Genomic DNA, 14990 nt, shown 5'->3' with positions numbered 1-14990 from the left:
AAGGGGTCTGAGTAAACAAGTCAGCTGTATTAGTGTTTCTCAAATTGTGGTCCGCGGATCCCCAGAGGTCCCAGAAACGATTGAAGAGGGTCCGCAGAAAGATGAAAATTGTATACAATTAAAACAACTTCTTCACTATAAGCCAGTTTTTTTTTCCGAGCAGATAATGTGAAAAATAATCGACTGTTCAATGTCTATTACTTACTATGTAACTATTTTATGTCGAACTTAACCAAAGATTTGAAGACATCTTCACTTGGATAATCCTGACTGGGTATTGAGCCCTTTTTGCGCGAGGAAGTTATAATTTTGTATAATTATTCATAGTCATGGCGGTAATTAGCTGTTCTTTCCCTTAGATAACCTTTGTTTTTAAAAACGTATTTTTTTTCTTTTGATTATTTGCCACATGTGGTTGAAAAAAAAAGATTTTTTTTTTTGTTTTTTTTTAAAGCAGCGAATCAGATGGGTGGAATAACTTTGAGAAGCCCTGATGTAAAGGAGGAAGCAGTGTTTGCTGGCAACGTCCTTCACCTTTAAGTTGACATGACTGCTTTTTTATTATACCCTAGTGCTGGCTTCCAAAGTACCCAGGAAAGTACCTCTGGCTAATGATAAAAGAGAAAGTCCATGAAAGGAAGACCAAAAAAGAAAAAAAAATGGGAGGGGGGGTGCGAAAAGGGAAAGAATATAAAAAGACAGTGTGTTGAAGCCGTGATTACCTCCCCCTGGCAGCCCAGAGGACAAGACCGCCATTTTCTGGCATCAGCTGATTTCTCTTGTCACTGGCCATCAACAATTAAGATTGACAAGGGGAGGTAATGAAATATCTCTTGGAGCTTTTTTCTTTACTTTTATGGTCTTACTTATAAAAAAAAATATATATACTGGTTGTAATTTAATAACTGACAGAAAGAAAAGAAAAAAAAAGGGGACATATTTTATGTTACTTTGTATAGTAGAGGATTAAATTATTTTTAAGTTAAAAGCCGATGCTGTTAATCAAGAAATTATGTGCCGGTACTCAGTGATGGATTGCCCAACTTGTTAACTACTAATAAATTAATAATAACCTTTGAAATACAAGAAAAGTACAAGTTTTTTCCCCACATTGAAAAAAGGTACCAGTACGCCGTACCGGTGCGTACCGTCACAAAAAGCAATGCTGTTAATATCTCCTAAATTTAGTTTCTCTCAACTTACTAAAGGAACTCTCTCGTCTTACCGTTACATGTACAACGCGATGGATACTATAAGTACATACATTTTACAAAGAAGCAATTCCTCACTTAGGTACGCAAACCTACTTTGTCTTTTATATGTTGATTTTACTGCATGCAGACAAAAAAGTTGTCTGGCGGTGGTTGATTACATTTTTGTTTTAAACCAGCTTTCGGAAATATCTTTTTTTTTTTTTTCTTCCTCATATTTGTGTATCTCGAGCTGTCTCTTTCGAAGGTCACTTGTTCTGTTCTATGCCAGTTAAGGCAAGATGGCGCCTGAGCTGATCTTTAAAGCATTGTCTTTATTTTACGGTAGTTCCCTATACGGGATAGGTGGCCTACAGAAGGAAGCTGTCGAACGCTAAGCATCGCCTCAACACTGTCCAGATCCTCGCTATTTTTAACGTGGTCTTGCGATGGTATACCTCTGATCCTTTGTTAAAAGGTGTGAGAAGCCCTTGGTTGCTTTCTGAGTAGCTACAAGATTTCTGCATAGTAAATTATCATTTTTTTATCACCCTGATCTTAAGAAGGACGCGTGGTGGATGAGTAGTTAAGCGCTTCGCTTCCGAAACTAAGGTCCTGAGTTCAAATCTCCGTGAAGTCTGGGATTTTGAATTTCGGGGTTTATAAGGGCGCCCCTGAGTCCACCCAACTCTAATGGGTACCTGACATTAGTTGGGGAAAGTAAAGGCGGTTAGTCGTTGTGCTGGTCACATGACATCCTGGTCGTTATCCGTAACACCATCTGCCCTGACCTGCAAGATCTGAAAGGGAAAAGATTTCTTAAGAATCTCGCCGACTCCCCCTTTCTTCCCCCCTCCTCCCTACCAACACCACCCCTCCCAGTGCCGCGTAATTTTGAACACTCCAGGTTCGCCCCAAACAACGCCTTAGCTTCAACACTATCCAACACGTGTTAAGCTAGAGACAGTATATACATTTACTTCAGTCGCCAATCATGTGTTTGAACAATGTATCAGATCCCTATGGCATCGCTACCATGGTATCGTTTTTAATCAGTATTCGGTTACAGGCGAACAACTCAATAAATTATGCACGGGGGCAAATTCTCAAGTCTAAAGTTGCCACGCAAAATCGAAGAATCGATACCTTAGTAGGTATTGTTGGGTTGAAAAAGATAAGGAACAGAATTTGTAAATAATGGAAAGACGTTTTGTAGATTAATTAAGATGTATGATCCTTAAGGTATCGCTCATATTATTTCTGTAAATGTGAATGAATGAGTGGCAATGTGTTTCGATTACGAAAATTAAGGATGAGTGATGTCTTTTGCCTGTTTGCCAGGCAAACCCAGTTGCGACCTACACATTTTTCAACATATGATGCAGTCAATGCTGATGTCCAGAGGGAGACCATTTCAGTTTTCACGACGTCTTCTACAAGATCCTTTCTTTGGTCTTCAAATGTGTGTCTCGTAGTCTTCAAATGTGTGTCCCGTGGTTTTCAAATGTGTGTCCCGTGGTTTTCAAATGTGTGTCCCGTGGTCTTCAAATGTGTATCCCGTGGTCTTCAAATGTGTGTCCCGTGGTCTTCAAATGTGTATCTCGTGGTCTTCAAATGTGTATCCCGTGGTCTACAAATGTGTATCCCGTGGTCTTCAGAGGTGTATCCCGTGGTCTTCAAATGTGTGTCTCGTTTTCTTATTGAGAGCTCTCCAACTGCCTCCTTCAAAGACCATCTGCTGCCAGCTACTATCCTCTATGCCAGTGAGTGCAAAACTAATTTGAACTTTGTTGTGCTTATTAGTATCCTCCTAAAGCCCAGCTTCTACTATGATAGTATTTCTTGATTATCATATTACAAATAAGCCAAAAGGTATCTAAAGACATAAATCCGAAAAAAATGAATTTCCTGTAACGAATCACTGTGAAGAGTAGGATTTCCACCCAGCTCTAGTTGGTACCAGACATTAGTTGAAGAACAGTAAAGGTGGTTGGTCGTTGTGTTGGCCTCATGACACCCTCCCTATTCGTTGGCCGTAGAAGTATAAATAGATTACCATTATATCGTCTGGGGGCGCGGTGGCTGAGTGGTAAAGCCCTTGGCTTCCAAGGTTCGAATCCTGGTGAAGAATCCTGGGGTTTTTTAAATTCATCATCTTCGGGCGCCTCTGAGTCCACCCAGCTCTAATGGGTACCATTAGTTGGGGAAAAGTAAAGGCGGTTGGTCGTTGTGCTGGCCACATGACATCGTTGTTAACCTTAGGCCACAGAAACAGATGACCTTTACATCATCTGTCCTATAACAAAGACCACAAAGTCTGAAAGGGGAACTTTTATATCATTTGCCCCTATAAATTGCAAAGTCTGATAGGGGTATCTACCTACCATACACTTATTAGTCTTTATAATCCAAGTACTTTACATTATTCCCCCCCCCCCCGCCCAAAGAATTAAGCTGATAAAAATACTCTGATCGTCTAATACCAAAATGTATTTTTTTTATCCATATCACTAATATTTCAAGCTTATCAATATCCCCCCCCCCCCTCTATAACTGTACACACTTGCACTCACTCTCAAACACAGATACACAAATGTGTTTCAGCTACACACAAACCTATGTGCTTATCTGATAACCCAAAATACATTCCTATATAAGACATGCCTGGTTTAAAATATTGTCGATTGATCACGTGTTATATGAGGCCATATATTACCTGTCAATTATTGATAGACTGTATCAATAGTTAGTTTACACAGATAATTGATTGACATGAGTACTGGGCCCTGAGTTCTATAATGATTTCCTTTTGTTCTCGTTACACGCAGTAGATTTGGATAATTTATCCACAGTGAAAGATTGATAACATATCACTATAGGAGGCGCGGTGGCTGAGAGGGGGGGGGTCCAGGTTCGAATCCCAGTGAAGACAGGGATTATTAATTTCGGATCTTTGGGCGCCTCTGAGTCCAGCCAGCTCTAATGGGTACCTGACATTGGTTGGGGAAAAGTAAAGGCGGTTGGTCGTTGTGCTGGCCAAATGACACCCTCGTTAACCGTAGGCCACAGAAACAGATGAACTTTACATCATCTGCGCTATAAACTACAAGGGGAACTTTATTTTACTATAAAACTATATCTACATATTTGTACTTAACATGTAATTGTCTGCACTAAAGAAAAAACTAGCGGGCAAATGGTAAAGCGCTAGGGTTCTGAGCCAAGACGTCGCGAGTTCAAATCCCGGTTAAGATAGGAAATTGAACTTTGATATTTTTAGGACGCACATGTGCCCACCCGTCTGCCATTGCGGAGGTAATGGTGATTAGTTGTGCAGGTCATATGACACTCTTCTTAACCGTCGACTATAGAAACAGATAAGCTTTAAATTTCGAAACCTTATAGATCGTAAGGTCTGGACAGAATACCATTTAGAAAAAAAAAAAATTTTTAATCGAAAGTGAGATAAACACTTGCTATTAAGAGATTCCATCCTCAAATAATTTGTACAAAGCTTATATCAACTCTGATACAACTCTGATACAAGAGTGAACACGTATTTTCTACCCCACCCATTCTTGGATCAAGTTGAAACTTTGCACACGTATTCATTGCGAAGACTATATATATGAATTTATCCCCCCAAAAATTAAGCAATAAGTCAATTATTAACTGGTAATTAATTATTTTGTTTCATGCCCACATAGGAAATGTTTCCTTCTGTATTCACTTGGGCCTTAATTCATTGGGCCTCGCACCCTTATAGACTTCTACACGTCTATATCTCCTACACCCATTCTCTGATTAAGTTGTAACTTTTAAAAACTAATGATTGCTCCCAAACAACAAATGAATCAATCAAAACATGGATCAATTATTGGTAATTATTTTGTTCCATATCGAATAAAGGGTAATAACTTCAACATTTTTGAGAGATATAGTTCTCTCCATTCTATAAGCCATTTTAAAAGTATTTTTATATTTTGCTTCTTTCTACCCAAGACAAAAATGTTGGTGTGGTTAGTTAGTAGTTGGTTTGTAGCACAAACAGCACAATAAACAACACAACAAACAGCACAACAAACAGCACAACAAACAGCACAACAAACAGCACAACAAACAGCACAACTAACAGCACAACTAACAGCACAACAAACAGCACAACTAACAGCACAACAAACAACACAACTAACAGCACAACAAACAGCACAACAAACAGCACAACTAAACCGATGTTGGTGTCAATTCTTAGTGACATAAACTTGAAATGACAAATAGATTTCTTTTTAAATAAACTTGAATTTGAACTTTTTTTTTAGTAATATACAGAAATTCAACTTGATAGTAGATGTATGTATGGAAAAAGGTGAAATTATAATTAAAACGCAGATATAACTCCTTACAAATACACGACCTTTTCGTCTCATCTCTTGAATTAAAAAAAAGACTTTCTCCACTCTCCTCCTCGTGAATTACGTTCAAATGAATTAGGACAGACCTTGCCGTGGTTTCATCAGAAACCTGTCATCCAACAAACGCGTACGTTTCCTAGTCGTTAGCATGGAAACACAGACGTACACTCCGTGACGGTCGGATTGTTAATCAGGGTTGACGTCTGCTCCAGAATACATTTTCGAACATCATTACAGTAAGAAGCAGCTAGTTCATGTCCTGATCTCATATCATTCCTGTAAACAATCAACTATGTTCTCAGTCTAGCTTGAAAAGCATTTAGGGTTACTGTTATGATTAAGTTGATTAAATATTATTAATTATTAGTAATCATATCTTTAGTTAGGTATCAGAATTTAGGAAAAGAAGACAAATGAGTTTGGACTGTTTCAAGTCAACACTCCGGCTGGCTAAATGAGGAACTCTTGATTACTGTGAAGAGACGAGAGCTGAGCTGGGTTGGTTATATTGTTAGACACGACTCATTGTATAAAAGTCATCCTTCAAGGTCCAGAGGAGGAAGCACGAAGAAAGGGTCGTCCGAAGAAAAGCTGGCTGAAGGCTGGACAATATAAAAGAATGGACCGGCCTCACTCTTGATATCTTTCTAAGTACTGGCTGGGAGAATTGGAGGGGTTTGGTTACTCGAACTGGCATAGCAGTTGACAAGGTGACGTAAGCACCTTACTCTTTGTCTAGTCATAAAACTGTATGTTGGTCTTGCAAGAAACAGCCATCTGTTGTCAACTTTCCATGTGCTGACTTCAGTAACACCTCACCAGCTGTTCTGCCTAGATAATTTCCTTTCATAAATATCTATATTTGTAAGGTAACATGTATGTTTTGCTGAGACACAGGGCTTCGCTATGGTCTTTGTAGCCTTGTATTTATTGTTGTTTTTTGTGTGAGTTGAAAGTTTGTATTTTGTTTCAATTGTTTATCATAAAACGCATGTTTCTACTTATACCAACATCAAAATTAAAAGATGTATATAGTGTCAATAAAAGTGAAGTTCTTTAACAAAGCTTTTTTCTACTCACTATGTCTGTCTGTCTGTCTGTCTGTCTGGTACAAATTTTGACCACGTTATTTCTCCCACACCCATTCTCGAATCAAGTTCAAACTTGAAACTATTGGGGGGTTTTTGTACATAACAAAACATGAATCGATTTAAAAACTAACCAAATGACTAATTAATTATTGGTAAAACTTGTTTAGATTAGTCTGTCCGTTTAGCTCTCGTGTTTGTGTTTGTAATGTTATCACAGCGCCTTGAGCCTACATTTTGTTTGTTAACAGCGCTTTATAAATAAAATTATTATTATTAATTATTTTGTTTGATACCGAATAAAGGAAATAACTTCTACTTTTAAAAAATATAGTTGCAAGTGGGGAGTTTATATTTTACCGATTAATGCGTGCAATTTAGACCAATATCGTCACGTTTTAGGTCGTGACGTAAGTCCTCTGACAAGGCACGAGCCGCTGATGTAAACTGTCGACAAATTTCGACGTCGCCGGTCAGTGTTCAGGCCTTTTATGATGATTGGTCTCTAGCAAGACTCAAGAAAATTTCAAATAATTAAAAATTTGAACGAATCAATTAAAAAAATAAATATCGAGTCTAATTCAGCTGAGCCACTGAGGCTTCATTATCAACCTGGGTAGAGGTTTAGTAAGGCCGGATAGCACCAGGTCAAGGGAAGACTATAACCCTTTAGTTTGATATTAAGACCTTTGAGACCCTAAATAAAAGTCACCTCCAAAGAAATGCGCGTCAGACAAAAGAGAGAACATAAAGAGAACTTCTATAGACAGGGGCTTCATCTATATCATAGGTGGCAAAACATGTAGGTCACATTACGGTCTTATTGTCCACAACAACTCTGCAATCTTTTGTTATAATAGTCCGAATTAACAGTGGGCCTTCCTCATTCTTGAAGAATTATAGTCATTTCAAATATTGGACTTTATTCATGATAGTGTTTACAAGGCTTATATCAACTCAATCCGTCTGCCTGTCTGTCTGTCTGCCTGTCTGTCTGGTACAAATCTTGCACACGTTATTTCTCACACTTCCGAATATCTGATCAAGTTGAAATTTTAGAAAAAAAATTACTGTCAATAAAAAAATAACTAATTAGTTAATTAATTAGTGGTAATTATTGAATGTTTTTTTTCAATGTAGACAAAGAAGATACGTATCACATCATTAAGAAATGCGGCGGTAATTGTGTGGATCTTCCCCTAATACCAGATTATTTTTTTGTTATTTCGCTAAGTTTTTTTGGGGGGTTGGGTGGGGGGTGAGGAAACGGGAAAATGGGGGGGGGGTTGGCGCAAACTTTTTTTCTTTCATTCTGTTAAGTTGGAGGAGGAACGTTATTATTTAATAATGTTTTGTATTCATGGAGTCATAGCCTCAAACCTGAATTGAATTTTACTTACTTAGGACTTAGGTCCTCCCGCGCCGTTCGGCGCATTGGGCGGCAAGCTGTCTCCATAATGATCTGTCACTGGCAATGTCTGAAGCCTCTTCCCATCTGGTGTCCACTGTTCTGAGGTCCTCCATGAAGGTGTGTCGCCAGGTAATACGAGGACGTCCCTGTTTGCGCTTTCCTCGTTTTGGCTTCCATGTTATCGCAACTCTTGGTGTGCGTAATTCATTTTGACGTAGAACATGTCCCGCAAACCTCATGCGACGCTCAGTCACAACCTCACTAAGTGTTCGACTCCCAGTTCGGCAAAGGATTTCTTTGTTTGAGATCCGGTCTGTGTAACTTACTCCCAAAATCCATCTCAGCCATCTCTGTTGAGCCACATTTAGTCTTTTCTCAATTTTGACAGATGACTTCCACTTTACAGCTATATCTAAATGTCAACCAGCTTTTCATTTGCTACAACATATGACATTGTTTTTTAATACTTTTACACTTGAACATGGCCTCTAACAATCTATTATCATTTTCATAGACAAGAGGTGTACGCGTCAACGTAGCCAGAGAAATGTAAACAAGACTTTTTTTAAAATATTGGCTTCTAGTAGCTTTGTGTTTAATACAAAATAGTCAATTATTTAGGAGATATAAGTAAGCAAATATGTAAAAGGCATTTTTAATTTTGTTATCAGAATGTTCGGTAATATTCGATTTCTAATTGCGCTTGGAAAATTTGAAGAAGAGGTTAGCTTGTTTCATGGAAAGTAAACAGTTCCTGTTGTCTGTAAGCTTTAAGCTACATGTTCAGTCTATATCTGAGAATTTATTATTGAATTTAAAGTATACTGTGTGCTATTACAATATTACAATATTACATGAAATTATTTATATAGTGTTTCGTTTTAGGATAAAAACTTCAAAAATGAAATTATTGTATTTAAAATACATTATGTTGTTGGTCTTTTACCAACACAAGATTCTTCGGCATAAAATTAGATATTTTGTGACGTGGCTATTAAGACAAAGACTAAGACAGTTTTATTGATCCTTATGGAAATTTGTTGTGAATTAGAGATCGGTCTCCACTGCCCAACTACCCACTGTGACGTTGACGGTCAGTGTTCTGGCCTTCTATGACGATTGGACTCACTTGAACACTATGAAATTAATAACTCATTTTAATTATACGATTGAAATTTTATATCAAGGTCATCGCCTTGAAAACTAACATGTATGTTGTTTTTTGTTTTTTTTGTTACAGCACACCAAACAAGACACCACACCAACCAGCACATCAGACAGTGCAGCACACAAAACAAGACAGCACACGAAATAAGACAGCACACGAAACAAGACAGCACAACTAACAAGGCAGGTCACCAGACAAGGCAGCACACAAAACAAGACAGCACACAAAACAAGACAGCCACAAAACAAGGCAGTATACAAAACAAGGCAGCACACAAAATAAGGCAGCACACAAAACAAGGCAGTATACAAAACAAGGCAGCACACAAAACAAGGCAGTATACAAAACAAGGCAGCACACAAAATAAGGCAGCACACAAAACAAAGCAGTATACAAAACAAGGCAGCACACAAAATAAGGCAGCACACAAAACAAGGCAGTATACAAAACAAGGCAGCACGCAAATCAAGGCAGCATACAAAATAAGGCAGCACACAAAACAAGGTAGTATACAAAATAAGGCAGCACATAAAACAAGGCAGTATACAAAACAAGGCAGCACACAAAACAAGGCAGTATACAAAACAAGGCAGCACACAAAATAAGGCAGCACACAAAACAAGGTAGTATACAAAACAAGGCAGCACACAAAACAAGGCAGCATACAAAATAAGGCAGCACACAAAACAAGGTAGTATACAAAATAAGGCAGCACACAAAACAAGGCAGTATACAAAACAAGGCAGCACACAAAACAAGGCAGTATACAAAACAAGGCAGCACACAAAATAAGGCAGCACACAAAACAAGGCAGTATACAAAACAAGGCAGCACACAAAACAAGGCAGCATACAAAACAAGACAGCCACAAAACAAGACAGCCACAAAACAAGACAGCCACAAAATAAGGCAGTATACAAAACAAGGCAGCACACAAAATAAGGCAGCACACAAAACAAGGCAGTATACAAAACAAGGCAGCACACAAAACAAGGCAGCATACAAAATAAGGCAGCACACAAAACAAGGCAGTATACAAAACAAGGCAGCACACAAAACAAGGCAGCACACAAAATAAGGCAGCACACAAAACAAGGCAGTATACAAAACAAGGCAGCACACAAAACAAGGCAGCATACAAAACAAGGCAGTATACAAAACAAGGCAGTATACAAAACAAGGCAGCACACAAAACAAGGCAGCATACAAAACAAGGCAGTATACAAAACAAGGCAGTATACAAAACAAGGCAGTATACAAAACAAGGCAGTATACAAAACAAGGCAGCTTACAAAACAAGGCAGTATACAAAACAAGGCAGCACACAAAACAAGGCAGCACACAAAACAAGGCAGCACACAAAACAAGGTAGTATACAAAACAAGGCAGCACACAAAACAAGGCAGTATACAAAACAAGGCAGCACACAAAACAAGGCAGCATACAAAACAAGACAGCCACAAAACAAGACAGCACACAAAACAAGACAGCCACAAAATAAGGCAGTATACAAAACAAGGCAGCACACAAAATAAGGCAGCACACAAAACAAGGCAGTATACAAAACAAGGCAGCACACAAAACAAGGCAGCACACAAAACAAGGCAGCATACAAAATAATGCAGTATACAAAACAAGGCAGCACACAAAACAAGGCAGCACACAAAACAAGGTAGTATACAAAACAAGGCAGTATACAAAACAAGGCAGTATACAAAATAAGGCAGCACACAAAACAAGGCAGTATACAAAACAAGGCAGCACACAAAATAAGGCAGTATACAAAACAAGGCAGCACACAAAACAAGGCAGCACACAAAACAAGGTAGTATACAAAACAAGGCAGTATACAAAACAAGGCAGTATACAAAATAAGGCAGCACACAAAACAAGGCAGTATACAAAACAAGGCAGCACACAAAATAAGGCAGTATACAAAACAAGGCAGCACACAAAACAAGGCAGCACACAAAACAAGGTAGTATACAAAACAAGGCAGTATACAAAACAAGGCAGTATACAAAATAAGGCAGCACACAAAACAAGGCAGTATACAAAACAAGGCAGCACACAAAATAAGGCAGTATACAAAACAAGGCAGCACACAAAACAAGGCAGCATACAAAATAAGGCAGTATACAAAACAAGGCAGCACACAAAACAAGGCAGCATACAAAAAAAGGCAGCACACAAAACAAGGCAGTATACAAAACAAGGCAGTATACAAAACAAGACAGCACACAAAACAAGGCAGTATACAAAACAAGGCAGCACACAAAACAAGGCAGCATACAAAATAAGACAGCACACAAAACAAGGCAGTATACAAAATAAGGCAGCACACAAAATAAGGCAGTATACAAAACAAGGCAGCACACAAAACAATGCAGCATACATAACAAGACAGCCACAAATCAAGACAGCACACAAAACAAGACAGCACACAAAACAAGACAGCACACAAAACAAGGCAGCACAACAAACAAGGCAGTTCACCAGACAAGGCAGCACACAAAACAAGACAGCACACAAAACAAGACAGCCACAAAATAAGGCAGCACACAAAACAAGGCAGCACACAAAACAAGGCAGCACACAAAACAAGACAGCCACAAAACAAGACAGCACACAAAACAAGGCAGTATACATAACAAGACAGCCACAAATCAAGACAGCACACAAAACAAGACAGCACACAAAACAGGACAGCACACAAAACAAGGCAGCACACTAAACAAGACAGCACAACAAACAAGGCAGCACATAAACAATAGAATACACCAGAGGCGCAGCTTACGGTCTATTGCCAGGTGTCTTTTATTTTACTTACCTTTGCTTTATTTTTATTTTTTTTTGGAGGCGAAGATGTACTAGAAGGCTCAAGATACGTAAAAGTAAAACTATTGACAAAGTAGTGGCTAATCGAATTTATTCTTTACCAAAAGCACAACTCGTTCGACAATGGACCGATGACACTTTTTCACAACGGGCACATTTACTAAAAACGAGATCATTAAAGAAATCAATTTAAATCGATTGATACGTTTAAATCCAGAAAAGAAAATAAAATGTAATTTACTAAGGGTTGCAGTGTTTTAAAATAGAACAATAGATTAATTGTAACAGCTGAATTTTAAAATTTTATTGACACTCTTTTTTTTTTTATAGTTGTTTAACATTTAATTAATATAGTTAATTATAATTAAGTATGTGTATTATGGCTCAACAAACATACAAAAACACGAGTTTTTTTCTGATGGGCGGGGGGGGGGGGCGTTGATGACACCCTAAGTTGACCACACCTGGTGACACCCACCTTAGTGACGCCACTGCCTCCAACCATAATCTCTCTAGCAAAGTTTTCGCTAAATATTCAGAATGTGCGGATGTTTAGGTTAAGGAAAAAGTATGAGAACCTTTCTAGATTTATGTATAACATTTTTCAACACATACACTTTTATTGGTTCATTTTATAGTGTGGGCCATGACGACGCATACACTTTTATTGGTTCATTTGATAATGTGGGCCATGACGACTCATACACTTTTATTGGTTCATTTGATAGTGTGGGCCATGACGACGCATACACTTTTATTGGTTCATTTGATAGTGTGGGCCATGACGACGCATACACTTTTATTGGTTCATTTGATAGTGTGGGCCATGACGACGCATACACTTTTATTGGTTCATTTGATAATGTGGGCCATGACAACGCATACACTTTTCTTGGTTCATTTGATAGTGTGGGCCATGACGACACGCATACACTTTTATTGGTTCATTTTATAGTGTGGGCCATGACGACGCATACACTTTTATTGGTTCATTTGATAGTGTGGGCCATGACGACGCATACACTTTTATTGGTTCATTTTACAGTGTGGGCCATGACGACTCATACACTTTTATTGGTTCATTTGACAGTGTGGGCCATGACGACGCATACACTTTTATTGGTTCATTTGATAGTGTGGGCCATGACGACGCATACACTTTTTTTGGTTCATTTTACAGTGTGGGCCATGACGACTCATACACTTTTATTGGTTCATTTGATAGTGTGGGCCATGACGACACGCATACATTTTTATTGGTTCATTTGATAGTTTTGGCCATGACGACGCATACACTTTTATTGGTTCATTTTACAGTGTGGGCCATAACGACGCATACACTTTTATTGGTTCATTTGATAGTGTGGGCCATGACGACACGCATACTTTTTTATTGGTTCATTTGATAGTGTGGGCCATGACGACGCATACACTTTTATTGGTTCATTTGATAGTGTGGGCCATGACGACACATACACTTTTATTGGTTCATTTGATAATGTGGGCCATGACGACGCATACACTTTTATTGGTTCATTTGATAGTGTGGGCCATGACGACTCATACACTTTTATTGGTTCATTTGATAGTGTGGGCCATGACGACGCATACACTTTTATTGATTCATTTGATAGTGTGGGCCATGACGACACGCATACACGTTTATTGGTTCATTTGATAGTGTGGGCCATGACGACACGCATACACTTTTATTGGTTTATTTGATAGTGTGGGCCATGACGACACGCATACACTTTTATTGGTTCATTTGATAGTGTGGGCCATGACGACGCATACACTTTTTTTGGTTCATTTTACAGTGTGGGCCATGACGACTCATACACTTTTATTGGTTCATTTGATAGTGTGGGCCATGACGACACGCATACACTTTTATTGGTTCATTTGATAGTGTGGGCCATGACGATGCATAGACTTTTATTGGTTCATTTTACAGTGCGGGCCATGACGACGCACACACTTTTATTGGTTCATTTGATAGTGTGGGCCATGACGACACGCATACACTTTTATTGGTTCATTTGATAGTGTGGGCCATGACTACTCATACACTTTTATTGGTTCATTTGATAGTGTGGGCCATGACGACACGCATACACTTTTATTGGTTCATTTGATAGTGTGGGCCATGACTACTCATACACTTTTATTGGTTCATTTGATAGTGTGTGCCATGACGACACGCATACACTTTTATTGGTTCATTTGATAGTGTGGGCCATGACGACGCATACACTTTTATTGGTTCATTTGATAGTGTGGGCCATGACGACACGCATACACTTTTATTGGTTCATTTGATAGTGTGGGCCATGACGACACGCATACACTTTTATTGGTTCATTTGATAGTGTGGGCCATGACGACACGCATACACTTTTATTGGTTCATTTGATAGTGTGGGCCATGACGACACGCATACACTTTTATTGGTTTATTTGATAGTGTGGGCCATGACGACACGCATACACTTTTATTGGTTCATTTGATAGTGTGGGCCATGACGACACGCATACAATGTTAGCGATACATTAGAATAATAAAAAACATTTAACCGTTCATTTGATAGTGTGGGCCATACCTAATAAATACCCAGAAAGACACAAAGTTAAGTGCATGAGATACATTCCATACACTACGACAAATGTGTACAAGTTCTTCTCTGCTGCCATTAGAGCATGGGATGGGTTTGCCTGAATCAGTCAGGAAAATCAACGACTTAGCAAAGCTTTAGTCAGTAATTAGCATACTCAATTAACACATGGACACGTGTAAGACGTATGCCAAATCTGGGCATGTAGAGTTGTGTTCATCTGAAGATGGTGATTTAGTGTTTCTGTACGCGTTATATTATTCTTAGTT

The 14990-nt window shown here is 38.7% G+C and overlaps 1 protein-coding gene across 1 annotated transcript in view; it reads right to left on the bottom strand.

Annotated features, from left to right (window-relative positions):
* The window catches only part of LOC106065341 (uncharacterized), an 88328-nt gene that overhangs the window by 38226 nt on the left and 35112 nt on the right, over window positions 1-14990 (bottom strand). The gene's annotated exons all lie outside the window — the stretch shown is intronic.

The sequence above is a fragment of the Biomphalaria glabrata genome, chromosome 17 (assembly GCF_947242115.1).
Source record: "Biomphalaria glabrata chromosome 17, xgBioGlab47.1, whole genome shotgun sequence".
Taxonomy (NCBI): domain Eukaryota; kingdom Metazoa; phylum Mollusca; class Gastropoda; family Planorbidae; genus Biomphalaria; species Biomphalaria glabrata.
The sequence above is the reverse complement of the archived record's forward strand: the minus strand, read 5'-3'. Positions and strand labels throughout refer to the sequence as shown.